Source organism: Dermacentor andersoni, chromosome 2, assembly GCF_023375885.2.
Source record: "Dermacentor andersoni chromosome 2, qqDerAnde1_hic_scaffold, whole genome shotgun sequence".
Lineage (NCBI taxonomy): Eukaryota > Metazoa > Arthropoda > Arachnida > Ixodida > Ixodidae > Dermacentor > Dermacentor andersoni.
Genome location: NC_092815.1, coordinates 3,480,638 through 3,497,770, shown reverse-complemented (window position 1 = coordinate 3,497,770; position 17,133 = coordinate 3,480,638). Strand labels below are relative to the sequence as shown.

The 17,133-nt window shown below is 47.4% G+C and overlaps 1 protein-coding gene across 3 annotated transcripts in view; it reads right to left on the bottom strand.

The window, feature by feature from the left end:
- The window catches only part of LOC129387877 (ribose import ATP-binding protein RbsA-like), a 66,051-nt gene that overhangs the window by 35,234 nt on the left and 13,684 nt on the right, over positions 1 to 17,133 (bottom strand). Inside the window, exon 1 of one of the 3 annotated variants that reach the window (XM_055077599.1) lies at positions 3,982 to 8,475. The exons of the other annotated variants lie outside the window; for them this stretch is intronic. The gene's annotated coding sequence lies outside the window, so the exon portion shown is untranslated. Of the gene's footprint in view, positions 1 to 3,981; positions 8,476 to 17,133 lie in introns of those variants that run through there. 3 annotated transcript variants of the gene reach the window in all.

Genomic DNA, 17,133 nt, shown 5'->3' with positions numbered 1-17,133 from the left:
AAAAATCTTCCACCAGGTGCGGGATCCCGAAAGTTTGGCCCGAAAAGCGAAACATCGATTCTGATAGCAAATTAGTACACAGCTATATACAAAGTAAGGAGAGTAGATTTATCGGCCGTATAAACTTGGAAACATTCGCTTACTAAATGAATTAACAAGTATTTTTTCAGCGTTCACAAGAAAATATGAATACATCACACTCGATGGGCGCGGACACTCGCTGGAGAACGCTGGACGCTGGTAGCAAGCGCGGCAGCAGCAGCGAGCGAAGTGACCTTCGTGCGGTCTATTGCTTCTATCCACGAGCCGCCGGGACACAGCTCACACAAATGTGTGAGCCATCTGCCGATCGCTTTCAAGATACGCGCGCGCGACCGCACGCGGTCGTGCAAAGTACACGCGTGTTGGAGGAGTTGAAGCCAACCCCCCTCCCTCCCGCGCTGCCTCCCCGCGTTCCTCCGTATAGCTCGCGCGAGATTAGGCCGTGATCGTCAGTTTCCCCTTGCGACCGGTCGCGAAATGTGCAGGTGCTGCAGAAGCACAACGCCGCACCCCTCCCTCCCTCCCTCCCTTTCCCTGATGGGCTTTCAAGCGACAGAAGACGGTGCGTTGGCTCTCTGGTTTCTCCTTCGTGCGCGCCAGATTGAGCCACGATTACCGGCATCCCTCACGTGCTTTCACTCACACATACGGCATGCGACGCACGGCGACGGTTTTATCGCCCTTGGATTTGATACGGAACCTCACGGTGACGGCAAGAATGCGTCTGGAGTGTCCATTTCCTTGTTATCGCAACACAAAAAAAACACGATAAAAAAAAACAGAGGATCGAATAGCAGGAGCCGATCTCGATCTTACATCATCATCATCATCATAAAAACTTTATTGTAAGACTGAGGAGTTTGGAGCACGCAGGCTCCCGGGCCCCCGCACGACCCCACTGCACTCAAGCGTTTATGTTGCTTCCCTCCATAACGCCGGCAGCCCGATCAGTAGCCATGGTCTGCACGACCGGGTCTCCAGAGCGCAGCAGGGTCTCCCAGTCTTCCCAGAGGGCGACTTTGTATGCTCGGCGAATAAGAGCGTCCATGGCGTCTGTTTCACGGCGAGAGAGCTTGAGATAGGGGGTGGAGTAGAGTACACGGCTAAGTACAAAGGCGTGAACAAGTCGGCATAGATCACGTTCCCTCATGCCTCTGTGGTGGCCCGAGACCCGGCGGATAAGGTGCGAGATCGCCCATACTACCGGCCTGAGTCTCCGGAGTGTAGTCGTGTGCTTCCCATCACTCTGGATATGCATACCAAGTATCCTGAGGGTTTCGACCTCTGGTATCGGTCTACCGTCCAGCTCGATGACGATGGGGGAGCAGGGCAAGTTGCGGTTCTTGGGGAGAATGCACAGCAGCTCGGACTTATCTGGGGAACAAGAAAGTCCTACGCTAACTGCATAGTTTTGGGTCAGATTGGTGGCTGCTTGGATGGTGTCCTGTATGGCGCCATCACTGCCATGGGTAGTCCATAGTGTAATGTCGTCTGCGTAGAGAGTATGTTTCAGGTGAGGAACGGTTGCCAATTGTCGTGCTAGGGGGATGAGTGTGATATTAAATAAGAAAGGTGAGAGGACGGAGCCTTGCGGGGTGCCTACGCTTTTTAGTGAGTATGTGGGGTAGGTGAGCGGGCCGAAGTGAAGCTCGTGCTGCTGGCCGTGCGTGCTGTGAGGAATGCCTGAATGTAGGTGTACGTACGTGCGCCCACATTCAGTGGGGAGAGTGCAGTCATGATCGCGTGATGTTCGACGCGATCAAAGGCTTTGGATAAATCCAAAGCCAGGACTGCCTTGGTGTGGCTTGGAATGAGCGGATCGAAGATGTCATGGGTGATTTGCAACATGGCGTCTTGTGTGGACAAATGGGGGTGGAATCCCACCATGCTGTGAGGGTATAAGTCATGGTCTGTCATGTGCTGTGCGAGCCTCGCTGATACCACATGCTCGAAAAGCTTTCCGAGACACGAGGTTAGCGAGATTGGGCGAAGGTTTTGGAGTGTAAGTGGATTTTTGGGCTTCGGAATGAAGATTACCTTTGCGTGTCGCCAAGACTGGGGGAGGATGCCCTCTTTCCAGCACTGGTTGAAGTACTCCGTGATGCGAGTAATCGATTGATTGTCCAGATTACGAAGCGTTGTGTTGGTGATCTGGTCGGGGCCAGGCGCGGAATCGGTGCGGAGAGTCATGAGGGCTGCTCTGACCTGTGCCTCTGTTATGTCGGTGTCGATTTCGGGGTTCGGCTGTCCTGTGTATGAGGGGAGGGGACATGGTATGCCAGGTGAAGTGTATGTGTCACGGAGTGTACCCAAGAGAGCATCGGGGTGGTCCATGTGTGTGAGTTTGAGCCGGGTGACGTGGTGCTGGGTGGTGTTTTTTTGTTTTCGATGGATCGATGAGGTGTCGGAGGAGGTGCCACGCCCTTTTGGTTGTCAGTTTGCCGGCGTTGCCGTCGCATACTTGCCCCCAACTTGAGCGGCAGAGCTCCTCCGAATGTAGTTGAATTTGGGATTGTAAAGCGGCTAAGCGTTTCTTTAGTGTTCTGTTATGTTTACCCCGTATCCACCTTTCTAGGAGGCTGTGGTAGGCCTCCCAGAGGTGGGCGAGTCGGGTGTCTAGTGTCTGGGTGTCTGTGGTGGTTTCAATCAAATGCGTGTGGTGTTGGATGTCAGTCTGAAGAGAGTCTATCCATTCGGTGATGTCGGTGATGGGGTTGTCAGGGAGGGCAGTCCGCGCGGTGCGGAGAGCGTCCCAGTTAATGAGTTTGTGTGTCATGTAGGCGTGGCGGGGTGGTTTGAATGGGACAGTGACTTGTATCATGTAATGATCACTGCCCAGTGTGTGTTGTGTTCTCGTCCAGGTCACATCGCGGAGGGAGCGGCTGATCACCAGATCCGGACTAGTGTCCATGCTGACTCTGTTGCCGATTCGCGTAGGCATCTGAAATTTGTTGTGGACGGAAAGTTGGAGGTTCTGCATGAGCAGCCAGAGCCTGCGACCTCTGTGTGTGGTTGTTTTATATCCCCAGTCAGTGTGCTGGCTGTTGAAATCCCAACCGATTAGTACGGGGTGCTTCCCTGCTAGGCGGTACAACTTTCGGAGGAGGGAGTCCAACGAGGCCATCGGTTGGGATGGGGGGTGGTAGATATTGGCAATAAAGATGGATGGGAGTGTATGTGTATGATGGATAATTTCGGTGATCACGCAGGGCGTCTCTGATGTGATGTAATGTGGCTTGTGTGTTAAAATGCGGTGCACAAGTGTGGACGCCCTGGGTCTGTTTGTGGTGTCAGAGTGTGTGGAGTTGTAACTGGGGAGTGTGGCCTGATTGGCGGTATCTTGGAGAAGAAGGACTTGGGGTGTTGGGGAAAGTGTAGAAAGTAGAAGCTGCAGGGGCGCGCGCTTGCCCCGGAAGCCGCGGCAGTTCCAGGTTATGATGTGAAGGGAGTTATTGTTGCCCCGTCCCGCCATATCGGAGCATAGAGGGATTATTAAGAGGGGTTAGTCTCGCGTCTATTGGGATGTGGGGTTCCATGGCAGTTAGTTGTGCTGTGGGGAGAAGGGGGGTAGAGAGCGGGGGGAGCTGCGTGAGGCGTGCTTCGAGGAGGTTGACCATTTTCTGAAGCATAGATTCCATGCAGCGTTCCAAGTGCGTCTCCACTATCGTAGTAAGGTCAGTGATGAGAGCATTGAATTTGCTTTCGAGGCGAACCTCAATCTCTTTGAGTTTTTTGTCAAATTGGTCGGAGAGGTCTTTCAATTTGGAGTCGACATCGGTCGGCTCGGAGGTGAGGGGTGGGGGAGCGATACGTTTTTTGAGGGGGGTGATTGAGAGGGAGCGGTGTTGGTTTGTGATAGAGTAGGAGGTGAAGTTGGGGGGAGTGAGAAAGAGTAGGAGAGGGAAGTGAGCTCTGAGTGAGGACTGTGAGGCGTCTTACCTCCTCCCGGAGGGCCCGGAGCTCCCCTTCGTTGTGGTCCGGAGTTTTCTGGGCGGGGGCAGGCGGCGATTTTCTTGCACGGTCGGCCCAGGTGAGGTCCTGCTGGGGCTTGTGGCTACGGTCACGTGAAATGGAGCGCGCAGTGTTTGCACTGCGCGATGACTTTCGCGGGGCTGGCTTCTGCTCCCGGGTTCTTGACTGGCGTCCGGTGGTTGGCTGGGTGCGTGGTGGCGGGCGTGCGTACCGGTACGTACATTGAATATTCCCAGTATGATGCTCGTCGCCACAGACAATGCACTTGGGTGTACAGGTTGGGGGTTCCGTTGGCGCGTGCTTGTCACCGCAATTCTGGCAACATCCGCTAGTTGGGACGGGACAGACATCCTGCCGGTGTCCGATACGGCGGGAGTTGTAGCAAGCCTCCATTTTTGGTCGATGAGGAAAGCAAGTGTGAATACCCGCCCAAAAGCGGACAGCCTTTGGCAGGGGGCCGGTGGCGAAAGTGATAATAATGGATCGCTTTTTCCCGAAGGGCCGAGCGTCAATAATTGGTAGTTGAGGATTGAAGGGAACAAGTCCTTTCAGGATTTCATCGTGCGACTCACCACTGTGGGCCATGTGAATGACGCCCCTCACGGCATTATCGGGCGGAGCGAGGTATGCGGTGACATCAGTTGCGCTCGTGCCGATGTGGATTGACGTTATTTGGGCATAAGCTCGAGCTCGAGCCTCCTCTGGAGTGCTGATCGTCAAGGTATTGTTTGTTGGATGCAGCCGCACCTGGTTCTGAGCGAGCGCTTCCTGCAGGTGGATTTTCGTCGCATCACAGATTGCAGCGAAGAGCGTTAGAGGGGTCTCCTTGGTTACGTCCAAACCGTCGCGTGGTCGGACTACGATCTTGAAGTCTCCCCGCGGGAGTTGCGGGAGAGGCGCGTGTCGCGTACGGAGCGGGCGCTGCGCAGCTGGCGGCGCCGCAGCTCGGGATATCTCGGCGGTTGAACGGCCGTCACCGCCCTTGGGTTCCGTTTGGGGAGAGTGAGTGGCAGTCGCCGGGCGGTACTGTTTGCGGAGACGCAGGACAGTCTCCCATTCTCCGTTTAGGGCTTCGGCGGGGTGGATGTCAGTGCCGTTTACTTGGTATTCCATGGCTAGGTGGGCTGTGGGGGTCATGGACGCTAGGCCTAAGACAGGCGTAGCCTCGGCGTGCACCAGGTACACGGAGAAAAGGCCGAAAAATCTGACCCGGGTGGGATAGTGATACCCAGGTGGGCTCAAAATGGGCGGCTCACTTTCCCGGATACGATGGTGGCGATGTTGAGAGGCTCAAGTCGAAATGACCGGTCGCTGTAGACTTCGAAGGAGGAGCCCATACACAGTGCGTCCGCTCGCAGCGATACCGAAACCACCTCCATCTTACATGAGACTAAGCTCAACTCCGAGCGCCACGGACTCCGGCGGGACGTCGCGGAACCAGTCGAGTTCCGGGAGATGAACGACCCCGGCTAAAAGCGCTCTACAGGTGAGCTGGGCTAACATCTCCCAATGCTCAGTATCCTAAGATGCAGGCTCTCGAGGCAGTACTCCAACAACTGAGGCAGTTAATAGAACCACAGAGAACCGAAATCACTAAGCTGCGGACGGAAATCACCCGACTACAAAAAAGACAACAGGAGCGCAGTCAGACGCCGCGTCCAACCCCACCGTTTAATCCCTCACACAACACCACAGCACCACCAGAGAAACGTAAGGCAGAAGATCATAATGACCGCTCTTCAGACATATCCCCAAGATTCGAGGAACTAGAACATATGATTACTGAACTTGCCAACCAGATACCTCAGCAACAGGTGGAGAATCGTGCCCACTTGCAACAAATAAGCGCACGTCTAGACGCTCTGAAAACCCGAACCACCAACCTAGAGTCGGGTAGCCGCGACCGAAGCCAAAGACCTTCTTTGGGAGTCTAGATTCACATCAACGGCCTGCGGCTCCCTTAAGGGCGTGGCATCCAAACCCTATGACCGCCCATCCCTATCCGAAATCTCCAACCCGATCGCTGAACTCCCGCCACCCCAAAATGGCTCACACTCCTAACTGCAAGATCTGGCAGTGGAACTGCGGTGGGTTTCGCCGCAAACGGGGAAACCTGCAGCAGTTCGTTCAGAGCAAGGACGCCCCGGATATGATTGCCCTTCAGGAGACGGGAGGCCACGCAAAATTGGCAGGGTACAAATCCTATAATGCTTCTGGGTTCGGATTCCACCACCGCTATTCTAGTTCGCAGAAATCTAACAGCCATTAAACATGATATTGAAGAAGTTGACATAGACCACGTCTTTATTGAACTCATCCCGAAACGTAAGGAGGATGAAAGCATATTCATCCTTAATGTCTATAGTAGCCTAAAGTGCCGACGCCACAAGTTCGGAACTCTATTCAGGAAGGCTCTCAGAATCTCCCAACAAAAGGCCATATTATTATTAGGTGACTTTAACGCTCACCACACTGCATAGGGACACCGTACAGAGGTATTCAAAGGTCGTAATCTTTGGCTCACATCGCAGACTCCTGGACACCCACCCGTATCAGGAATAGCGTCCGTCTTGACACCACTCCTGACCTAACTTTCCTCAAAAACATAGGCAACTCTGATTGGACTAATACCGGGGAAAGCCTCGGTATCGATGATTATATCATAAAAATCCACATTCAGGCGGGTCCACCCCGCAAGAAGGGCAAACGAGTCTCGCTCACGGAATGGCACCACTTCCGCCAGATTCAGGGGACAACCGCCACCGAGCATATAAACGATCTCGAGGCCTGGATCGGGGATCTCAGAGATTGCGTGAAACGCGCCACGAGAGAAATTCCTGAAGACGATGGTCTGGTCGAGGTAAATTGCCGCCTTCTACACTTGTGGGAAGCCAAAAAGAGCATGCAAACCCGCTGGCAAAAGAATAAACTAAACCGTACACTCCGCTTCTGCATCGCGCAAATCAACATGGAAATCGAGGAATACGCTAACCAATTGACCAAATACCAATACGAGAAAGTATGTGACAGCATGCACGGACAACTCGGTCTACCCAAAACGGGAATCTTCTCCGATATTTTATGGACCCGGAAAAGAGTAAATGCAACCAGAGGAAATACCTCAATAAGATCACTCACCAATACCAGGGCACGAACGACGAGCTCCTGACAGAGCTCAGAACCCGGTACATAGGCACCAATGCACAAATCCCCCAGAAGCCATACGGTCGGCCGGCGAATCTTAACCTAGACGCACCCATTCTAGAGGCTGAAGTACGAGCCGTCTTGCTCAAAAATCCGAACTAAATCTGCACCAGGCCCCGATGGCATAATAAATAAGGCCCTCTGAAATCTGGCCGACGCATCTATCACTGCCCTAACAGAGTACTTCAACAGCTTTTGGGAAACAGGTTCTATCCCCTCGCAGTGGAAGCATGCACAAATAATATTTATACCTAAACATGGTAAACGACTACAGCTCGAGAACTTATGCCCGATCTCTCGACCTCGTGCGTAGGAAAACTCATGGAGCACGTTATACTTAACCGACTCCACAATTTTGCGGAGGACAAAACCTATTCCCGAGCTCCATAATTGGCTTTCGTCCATAACTTGCCACGCAAGACGTCATGCTTCAGCTTAAATATCTAGTTCTGGACCACATAGCCAAGAATGGTACCCGGGCTGTCCTGGGCTTTGACCTCACAAAGGCCTTTGACAACGTAGCGCATCATGCTATACTGGCGAATCTGCAGTACCTAGGTGCAGGCCAGAGGACCTACAACTACACCAAAGATTTCTTCAACCACCGCACACCGGAACTAAGAATAGGAGAAGTACAATCGGACAAGATCCCTCTTGGAAGCCATGGCACAGCACAGTGATCAGTATTGTCCCCCTTCCTCTTTAATTTAGCAATGATCCAATTACCGGAACAACTTAATCAGATTCCAAATCTACACCACAGTATGTATGCCGACGACATCCCCGTGTGGGTGGTTAAAGGTAGCGATGGAGATATAGAAACCATACTACAACAAGCTTGGAAGAAAGAGCAAGAATGGTCGCCCAGTAATCATTAAGTTTTTAGACTACCGCGAAAAGGGTTCCGTCCTAAAAGCTTGCTATAAGCTCAAGGGAACAGAATTTTCGATCACGGAAGACTTTTCTTTCGCCGTTCGAAATATTAGAAAGAAGTTGTGGGAAAGCTCAGCGGAAGAGAGATCGAACGGAGCTAAGGTCAAGCTTTTTTTTTAACAAGCTGTGTGTAGATGGTACGATGTTTGCTTGGGACTCAGCGAACAATGCTCGCTACAAAATTTCTGAAAGAAAGAAATGACCACAAAAGGAAAATAGGAGGACATTAACAATAATTAGTATTAATTGTCTTAGCGTTGTGAACAAAGTCTCCCATCTGGAAGGTATGCTGTTAACGCATAATCCGGACATAGCTGTGGTAACAGAGACATGGTTAGATGAAGAAATATTTGATTCCGAGTTTGTGCCAAGAAACTATAAAGTCTTTCGGAAAGACCGCGACAGAAGAGGTGGCGGAGTGGCTATACTGTTCAAAAGCACATTTCAGATTTTAAAACTGCCTGATGTTGCTACAGTTGAAGCTATCTTTTGTAAAGTATATGCTAACAATTTCCGATATATCCTTGGTGCTATTTATAGGCCTCCCGGTTCCTCTGTAGCTGTCTTAGATGAAGTTAAGAAATATCTTTATTGCTACACGAAAACAGGCGATAAGTTAATTTTAGCTGGAGATTTTAACTTGCCAAACATAAACTGGGATACTTTTTCTGTTCAATCTCCCCACGCTGTAGGAGATGCTCTGCTTGATATCATGTTTCATTTCGATCTCTTACAAATTGTGAAGAACCCTACTAGAATCCAACAAGATTCTTCATCAATATTGGATTTATTCTTGGTACGAGGCAATATCAAAGAAAACCTTTCATGTAATGTAGTGGCCGGTATTTCTGATCATCAAGCCGTAATCTTGGTAATAGAAGACATATTATTGGACCGAAGGGGTGATATCCGACACTTTCCGAATTTTGCCCGTGCTGACAATGAATCGATTATTGATATCTTAGATCTTCATTATTATAATTTTCTGCACAGCACTTGTAGCGTGGATGACCTGTGGCTTGTTTTCAAAAACATTGTTCGTGAGTGCATTCAGCGTTTTATACCAGTGATATGCAAGAAGTCAGACAATCACAATCCTTGGATTACGCGAGAAACTTTGCAATTGCAGCGCAAGCTAAAGCGATTAAAGAAAAGAATAAAAACATCAAGCTCAGCCTTTTTAGAGGCAAAAATTCATGAAGTTTCAGAGAAATTAAAACAGTGCATTCTGAAAGATAAAGAAAAATACTACAATAAACAATTTCCGGATTTTATAAAAACTGCACCTGAAAAGTTTTGGCGGTCAATTGCACCAGTTTCTCGTTCTACCGATGCATTCATTATAAATGGACAACATGTAAGTGACAATGTCCAGGTTTCAGCAGCATTTAATAACACCTTTAGGAAAGTTTTCACGAAAGATGACGGGCGTCTCCCACCCTTTAGCATGTCCCTTCCTTCCATGCCTGATGTTATAATTTCTGAAGAGGGTGTTTTTAATCTATTATTAAAACTGGATATTAAGAAATCACCTGGACCAGATGATATACCGAATGCCTTCCTTAAACAGTATGCAGAGTGGTGTTCAAAGTATTTGTGCGTCCTATTCACTCGATCATTAAAAGAAGGTGTTCTACCGTGTGATTGGAAAACTGCTAGAATTAAGCCTTTGCATAAAAGTGGAGAGAAGACATGTATTGAAAATTATCGCCCTATTTCATTAACTTCGACAACGTGCAAATTATTGGAACACATCATTCATAAGCATCTAACTAATTTCCTCGACGAGCATAATGTACTGGCAGCTGTTCAACACGGGTTCAGGCGAGGGTATTCCACATGCACTCAACTGGTCGAAACAATCCATGATTTTGCGACAGCAATCAACGAAGGAAAACAAACTGATGTTATCTTTATGGACTTTCGAAAAGCTTTCGATAAGGTTTCGCACAAGAAACTACTTCACAAACTCAGTTTTATTATAAATAATAAACAGATATTAACATGGATACAATCGTACCTATCTGATCGCCGTCAGTTTGTCGAACTGCATAGAACTTGCTCCAATTACGTTCCTGTCGATTCTGGTGTTCCCCAGGGATCCGTCCTCGGCCCCCTACTGTTTTTAATGTTTATTAATGATATTGTTAAAAACCTGTCAGTACGTGTTAAGTTATATGCGGACGACTGCGTGCTGTATGAGAAAATAAGTTCGACTGATGATCAAATTAGGCTGAATAATGATTTTGCAAAAATAGTTTCTTGGTGTGAGAAGTGGCAAATGTCAATTAACTTTGAAAAAACCGTATTTATGAGGATAACACTTAAATATATCCCTCTTCTATATTACTACACTGCTAATAATAATTTTCTTCATGAAGTCACAGAATATAAGTATCTAGGTCTATGGATCTCTGATAACCTTTCTTGGACCAGGCATGTCGACTATGTTTCAGCAACCGCTCTCCGAAAGCTTTTTTTTCTTACGACGCTCGCTTAAGCTAGCGACCCCTGCTACACGCCTCCTTGCCTACAACACTATTATTAGACCAATCTTAGAATATGCAGTAATTATCTGGGACCCTTTTACAAAGGTAAACATAAATAAACTTGAAAGAATTCAAAAGAAAGGAGTAAGGTTTATATATAACACTTACGGGCGAGCATCAGTCAGTGACCTCCTCAAAAAAAGCGGTTTACCCTCTATTCCTAACAGAAATCGCATATGTCGCTTAAAGTTTTTCTATCAATTAATTAATAATAATCTCAAAGTTGACACCTCCAATATCCTTACCTATTCCTCGGGGTACCAAACTAGAAATCGCCATTCTCTTTCTATAACACCATTAAATCCGCGAGTTAATTGTTTTAAATATTCCTTTTTTCCAAGGACCATCAGTGATTGGAATAACCTCACGGATGATGTTGTCAGACAGACATCATTACATTCATTTCAAGAGCATTTGAATTGATTGTTGTTAATTGACCTTGTCCCTGTATTCTCTTGTTGAAATTCTATGTGCAATTTTGTTTTCTTTGTGTCTGTAATTCTGTATCTTAACACAATGTTTCCCACCTGCTATGATCTTGTGTACAAGATCGCAGTATTCATAAATAAATAAATAAAATAATAAGCTGTAGACACGGTTGAAAAGCACGTGACCGACAAAGGCCTCGCCTGCTCCCGATGAAAATTAGAACTCTTCCTGCACAGAGCCCCTACAAACCGCGAGTCCGCCACTGCACCACCCCCATAAATCGCTGTGCGAGCCGGAGGAGGCGCGAACCCGGTGGTGACCACCATCCGTGTACTCGGCCTCTTTATGCAAGCTCACGGGCGCAACGGCTACACAATTCATAAACTAGAAGCATGCGTTCAACAGACGATGCGACTCATCTCAAGAATAGCGAGACGACACTGTGGCATGAAAGAAGCCGACCTCATAATTGGTACAAGCCTTCGTGCTCAGCCGCATCCCCTACATCACCCCATACCTCTGCCTCAGAGCGGCTGAGAGAGAGAAAATAGATGGAATTATCCGAAGGGCCTGTAAACAGGCTGTTGGGCTGTTTATAAGGACAGCCAACGCTAAATTGCTAGCCCTAGGTGTGCACAACACCCTCGAGGAACTTGCGGAAGCGCACCTTATATCTCAATACGAAAGGCTAGCTCAGAGTGCTGCCGGGCTAAACATCCTCCAGAATGTCGGCATCCACTACGAGTCGATGCAAAACACTAAAGTAGACATTCCTCCCGATGAGAGGCGCCATCTCAAAGTTAACCCACTCCCTAAAAACATCCACCCCGAATTCCACAAAGCCCTACATCAGAAATTCCATGCTTTCAAAGATGTAGTCTATGTCGACGCAGCAGAATACATAGGACGCAACTGTATGTCTCTTGGAGTGGTGGACTCCTCAGGTCAAATTCCCGCTGGTGATTCAATCCGCACCAGAAGCTTTTAACAGCGGAAGAGGCGGCTATCGCTCTGGCAATAACCTCCACACATTGTCATTACATTATTAGTATGCAAAAAAGAGGTGAGGCGTGCAGGCAGGTCACAAGAGAATAGAAGTGGGCAACAGGAACGCTGCCCACTTCTCTTCTCTTGTGTCCTGTCTGCACGCCTCACCTCTTTTTTGCATAATGAATGCTTACCAACTAGCTCAGCTTTCTGTCATTCTACATTATTAGTGATTCTAGAGCAGCAGTACGCAATTTTGCGAAAGGTCGGGTCTCGGCTCCCGTAAAACACATATTAGACTCCAACCAACACCCACGACCAATCGAGATCATTTGGGCACCAGCACACTCCTCCCGAACCCGGCAACGATGCTGCCCAAACCGCGGCTGGAGGACTCGCCAACCGAGCACCCGGACGGCTCACGCTAGGATCAGAGAGGGATCGCATAGTCAATTACCAGGAAATAACTCAGCACTACAGGTTAGCCAGGGCAGTGTACCCGCCAGCAGATAAATCGCTTAACACGCGACAAGAAGTAACTTGGAGACGACTTAAGACGAAAACCTTCCCCAACCCCGTAGCCTATCAGTACTACTACCCGGACCAATACCCTAAAACATGTAACCATTGTGACATAAAAGCGGTTCTGTTCCATATTATGTGATCGTGCACAGCGGAAAATCACACAAATCATGAAATAAGTAATACTGAGCAGTGGGAGGCCGTGTTGGTCCGCTCCGACCCTGACCGGCAGGCCAAGGTCATCAAGAGAGCTGAAGAAGCGGCCCGGGCCCGGGGCTCGTGACTGCCTAACAAAAAGGTCGTCCGTCCATACCTTGTTCTGAAATATTCTTTACTCACTCATTCACTCACTCAGATGTCATATGTGCGACTACAACCACCTGAGTATTGTTGGCAGTGCCCTTAAGCAACTAAAAAAATTTTAAGGCATCATTCGACAACTTTAAAAATTAGTATTGAAGTATGAACTCCAAAACATTGAACATGATGTATGACGACATTTGAAGTATGAACTTCGGTGCTATGCTTAGAGTGGGAAAATTGTTTAGCGTACAGAGAAATATTCCGTGGCTATCTTTAAAGGTAGTTCAAATAGTTTTATTTCGGAGCGGCACGCGAAATTTGAAACTTAGCAAGTGAGTACTGGCACGCATCGATAGTAGCGTAATCGATGTGGTTGGAAGTAGTGATCAATTGTTCACGTAACGTCGATTGTACTGAGAGTCGCAGAAGAAAACGCGCCCTCGCAACTAATTACGCAGGGGCCGCAATTTTCATGAAACCGATGAGTGAAACGAAGCGTCAAACCTCTTCTAGAAGAACCACTATATCTGAGCCAGGTTTAATTAGATGGTCGCCAATTCTTTGCCAAATTTCAATGAATTTCTTGAATTACGCCGATACTATTCGGATAGAGTTCAAGTTTTAATGACCTGCTTCGTATGACGTTATGCACTGCGTTCACAATGACCACCTTCAAGAAATATTTGGTATTATGAGATTTCTTATGGGTACTTGCTGGATCCTCAAAACACCCCACGCGGAACAGCACATTAGTTCAGCTTCCGAAGAGGTAGGAGGCCAGAATTAGTCAGTATACTGTTAAAACTCGATCTAACGAAACCTGATTTTACGAAGTTTCCAATCTAACGAAGAAATTTCCATTCCCCGGCAAGTACCCATAATGTTCAATGTTGTCATCAACCCGAATTAACGAAACTAGCTTGCATCAAATCCGATGTAACGAAGCTTTTGCAGAAATAAATAAGCAAAAAGCTGCGATTTCTTTTACAATTTGACGTAGACGGCCTTTTTTTCGAGCGTGCGCTCTAACGCTATCGTGGTAAAACATATAGGTACCTTAGTCACGGCCCTAGCTTTATTTTGACGAGGCTGCACGCTGCGCCCATGCTTGGAACAACGGAATCAGCAGTCGCTAGCGTTCTTACTTACGTGATGGTGGCGGTATTTGGCCCCCCTCACGCACGTTTTGCACGCGTAGGCGTGGGTTAGCGGCAAATACAATACCGCGGTACCTTTTGGTTGTCGCTACGTTACAATGTCAGATTTCGAAGGAACAAAAAATCCCTTACTCAATTTTCCGAACTTCCCGATTTAACGAAGTAATTCGAGCATGGGCATCACTTCGTTATGTCGAGTTTCAACTGTATATCTCCAGCCACCCATGCAAGAAAGATGACAGCAGCTCTCTCAGCAGAGAATGCAGGTGGCACGACGTAACCGTCGCCAATGGCAATTTATTTATTTATTTATTTATTTATTTATTTATTTATTTATTTATCTATTTATTTATTTATTTATTTATTTATCTATTTATTTATTTATTTATTCATTTATTTATTTCCTCAAAGGTCTCTGTTCAGACATTACATGAGGGAGCGGGGAGCTAGTGACTACAAATTAAAAAGGGATATTTGTTTTAAGTAGGTACAGTAGGTACAGTACAGTGTGTCAGTAGGTACATGCCAGTAGGTACATGCGCAGAATTGTTGAGAATGACATTTCCACATATAAAAACATTGTAATCTCCCAATCACTACTGCCGGCTTCACATGGGAAGAACATTGCATGCAGCTTCTTTTCATGCGTTATGATGGATGTTGTCATCTCGAATCAGGTACTCGGACTGGACAAGTTGCGAGAACAAAACGAGATCATCCAGGCAAATAGTCAAAACTTAAGAAATTGCGGTCTCTTGCCCCAACGAAGTTTTGAATGCCGGGCTAGTAGGTATTTTGACAAGGGAACCATCTTGAAAAATAGCGCAACGAGACGGAACAACCGAAAGGAAAACGAACACAGGCGCACGTCTTCGTCTTTCTTCCTGTTGTGCCGTCCAGTAGACCTATTTTTCAAGATGGTTTTCATGTCTTTGTACAGGACTGCATTACATATCCCAGTTGCGGCCCAGACAAGTTACAAAACGTATTGCTTCAGAATAAAGGTTTATTCTATCTTTCTCCGTGTTCTTCCTAATGTTTGTTCGAAATATCACTCAAGCTGTAATTTCTAGTACGCTGAAGCTTTATTTGTCATTTCCAATAGGGGAGGGAGGGGCGTTCAAAAGCCAGATGCAGGGCACCGTACACTTGATTTTCATCATTTGGCGCTGAGACAGGGTTGCCTGTTCAACGCCAGCGGTGCGTGAGTTCCGTGGCGCCGGTTTGGCGTCTACAGAGACGCCAATTCGCGCCACGCTGCGTGACCAAGCAGGCAGCGTCCGGCGCCGCTCGGATGGCTGTTTGGCCGAGACGACACTTGCAGTGACGTTCAGTTCAAAACAGGTTTGTGTGCTGCGGTACGGTGGGGAGTGCAGTTTCGGACATGCGCTATAACCGTTTTAAGATTGTGGCTAATATCATCTCCATCCAATCTCATTTGCCGGTAGCAATTCCATGCTTACATCTGCTCTGGATTACGGGAGGCCCATAACTTTTCATAAAATTACTTCCTCAAGCACTCGAGAGCTTTACAAGCATATCTTGCAAGTCACATAAGAAGTTTATCCAGTGTGGTGAAAGAAATTAATGAGCCACAGAGTTGACATTTTGACAGAATAGGCGACATCTTATGGGTGATGCGTGGACAGTTTTACGAGCTTCATGTAAGTATAACATTAGTGAAAAATTCACTAAGCAAGCACGCCTCGGCTGTACACGACCGTTATTCACAAATACTTGGCAGAGTACTAATTATATTCAACACGGTTAAGATTGAATGGAATGAGGGCCACGTTTAGCTTAATGTGTACTTTAGCGATTCCAGCTTAGTAGGAGGTTCTTAAGAAATTACTATAAACCTTGTTTTTTTCTTTGTCTTGATGTGTTGTGCCGACTTCGCATTACGGAATTGAACGCGGCACCTAGTTGTTTACATCTGTTTAAAATGCTCCACCATTTCATTTTTATGCGTGTTCGAAATGCGTATCTAAACGCTTCGAAGCGCTGTAAGTGTGTTTACGAAAGACGCAGAATTTATAACGTTGTCCTGGGACGCCTGTAACTGACAAAGATAACACATTTAGTCAGAATTGGGGAACTTTATGGCCAATGAACACGTGAAGTTGAATGCTTGTTTGGAAGTTACAGCCTTTGAAAAAGTTGTGTTGGACAAGTGCTCGAATGCTTTGTATGCCGGCAAGGTTTCAAACAAACACATGCCATATGCGGGCCAGATCTCTCTCACCGTGATTCTCAGTGATGTATCCTGTTCACCTCTGCACTTTGCTTTATTTTATTGCGAAGCATTCTTCTCTGTGTCCAATCACCCGTTCTCGTGGGCCGATAATGCTGTCTAAATTTACGCGCCAACTGGGCATTCGCACTTGGTATCTGCCATTGAGTTTTAGTTTGATTTGAATCTTACGTCTTGTCAATGGAAACATTTTACTTATAAATATTTATACTACAGCCTATAATCTCCACGCAAGCGCTCACTACAGAACGGTTACATTATTCGTGCAATCGTTCTCTGTAAATCATTATCGGCAGAAGTCGCTGTTGCGCTAGTTGGTAACCGCCATGTACGAGTGATTGCGCGCACCTTGGCACGTACACGCTCACATTCAGGCGTTCTGGTGCGTATGCGTGCGCGGACGTGAATGCGGCAGTGCAAGATTGCGACTAATAACTTCGAAATCATTGTTGCTTCGCATTACGCAGATGTCAATTACAGTTGAACCTGGGAAATGGTTTTCTACTTGCTTTTCGCAATGTAGGATCGGTAAAGTCACGTTCGAGTTTATTCACCCTGTGAAGGTGGGCAACGCTTGAATCCTTTCTTGTGCACCGTCCGATTGATATTCTGCAGCTAAATCGCCAGCAGTTTGGGCGCTAAAGGACTCTCACAGATGCACATCCCGACAACCCATGTGAACTATAATAGATGGTCATATTCAAGTTCTACGGAATTTTTTAAATATCGCCTGTCGCAGATTACATTGTTCTCGTCCTTCAGCTGGATTATACAGAGAGGC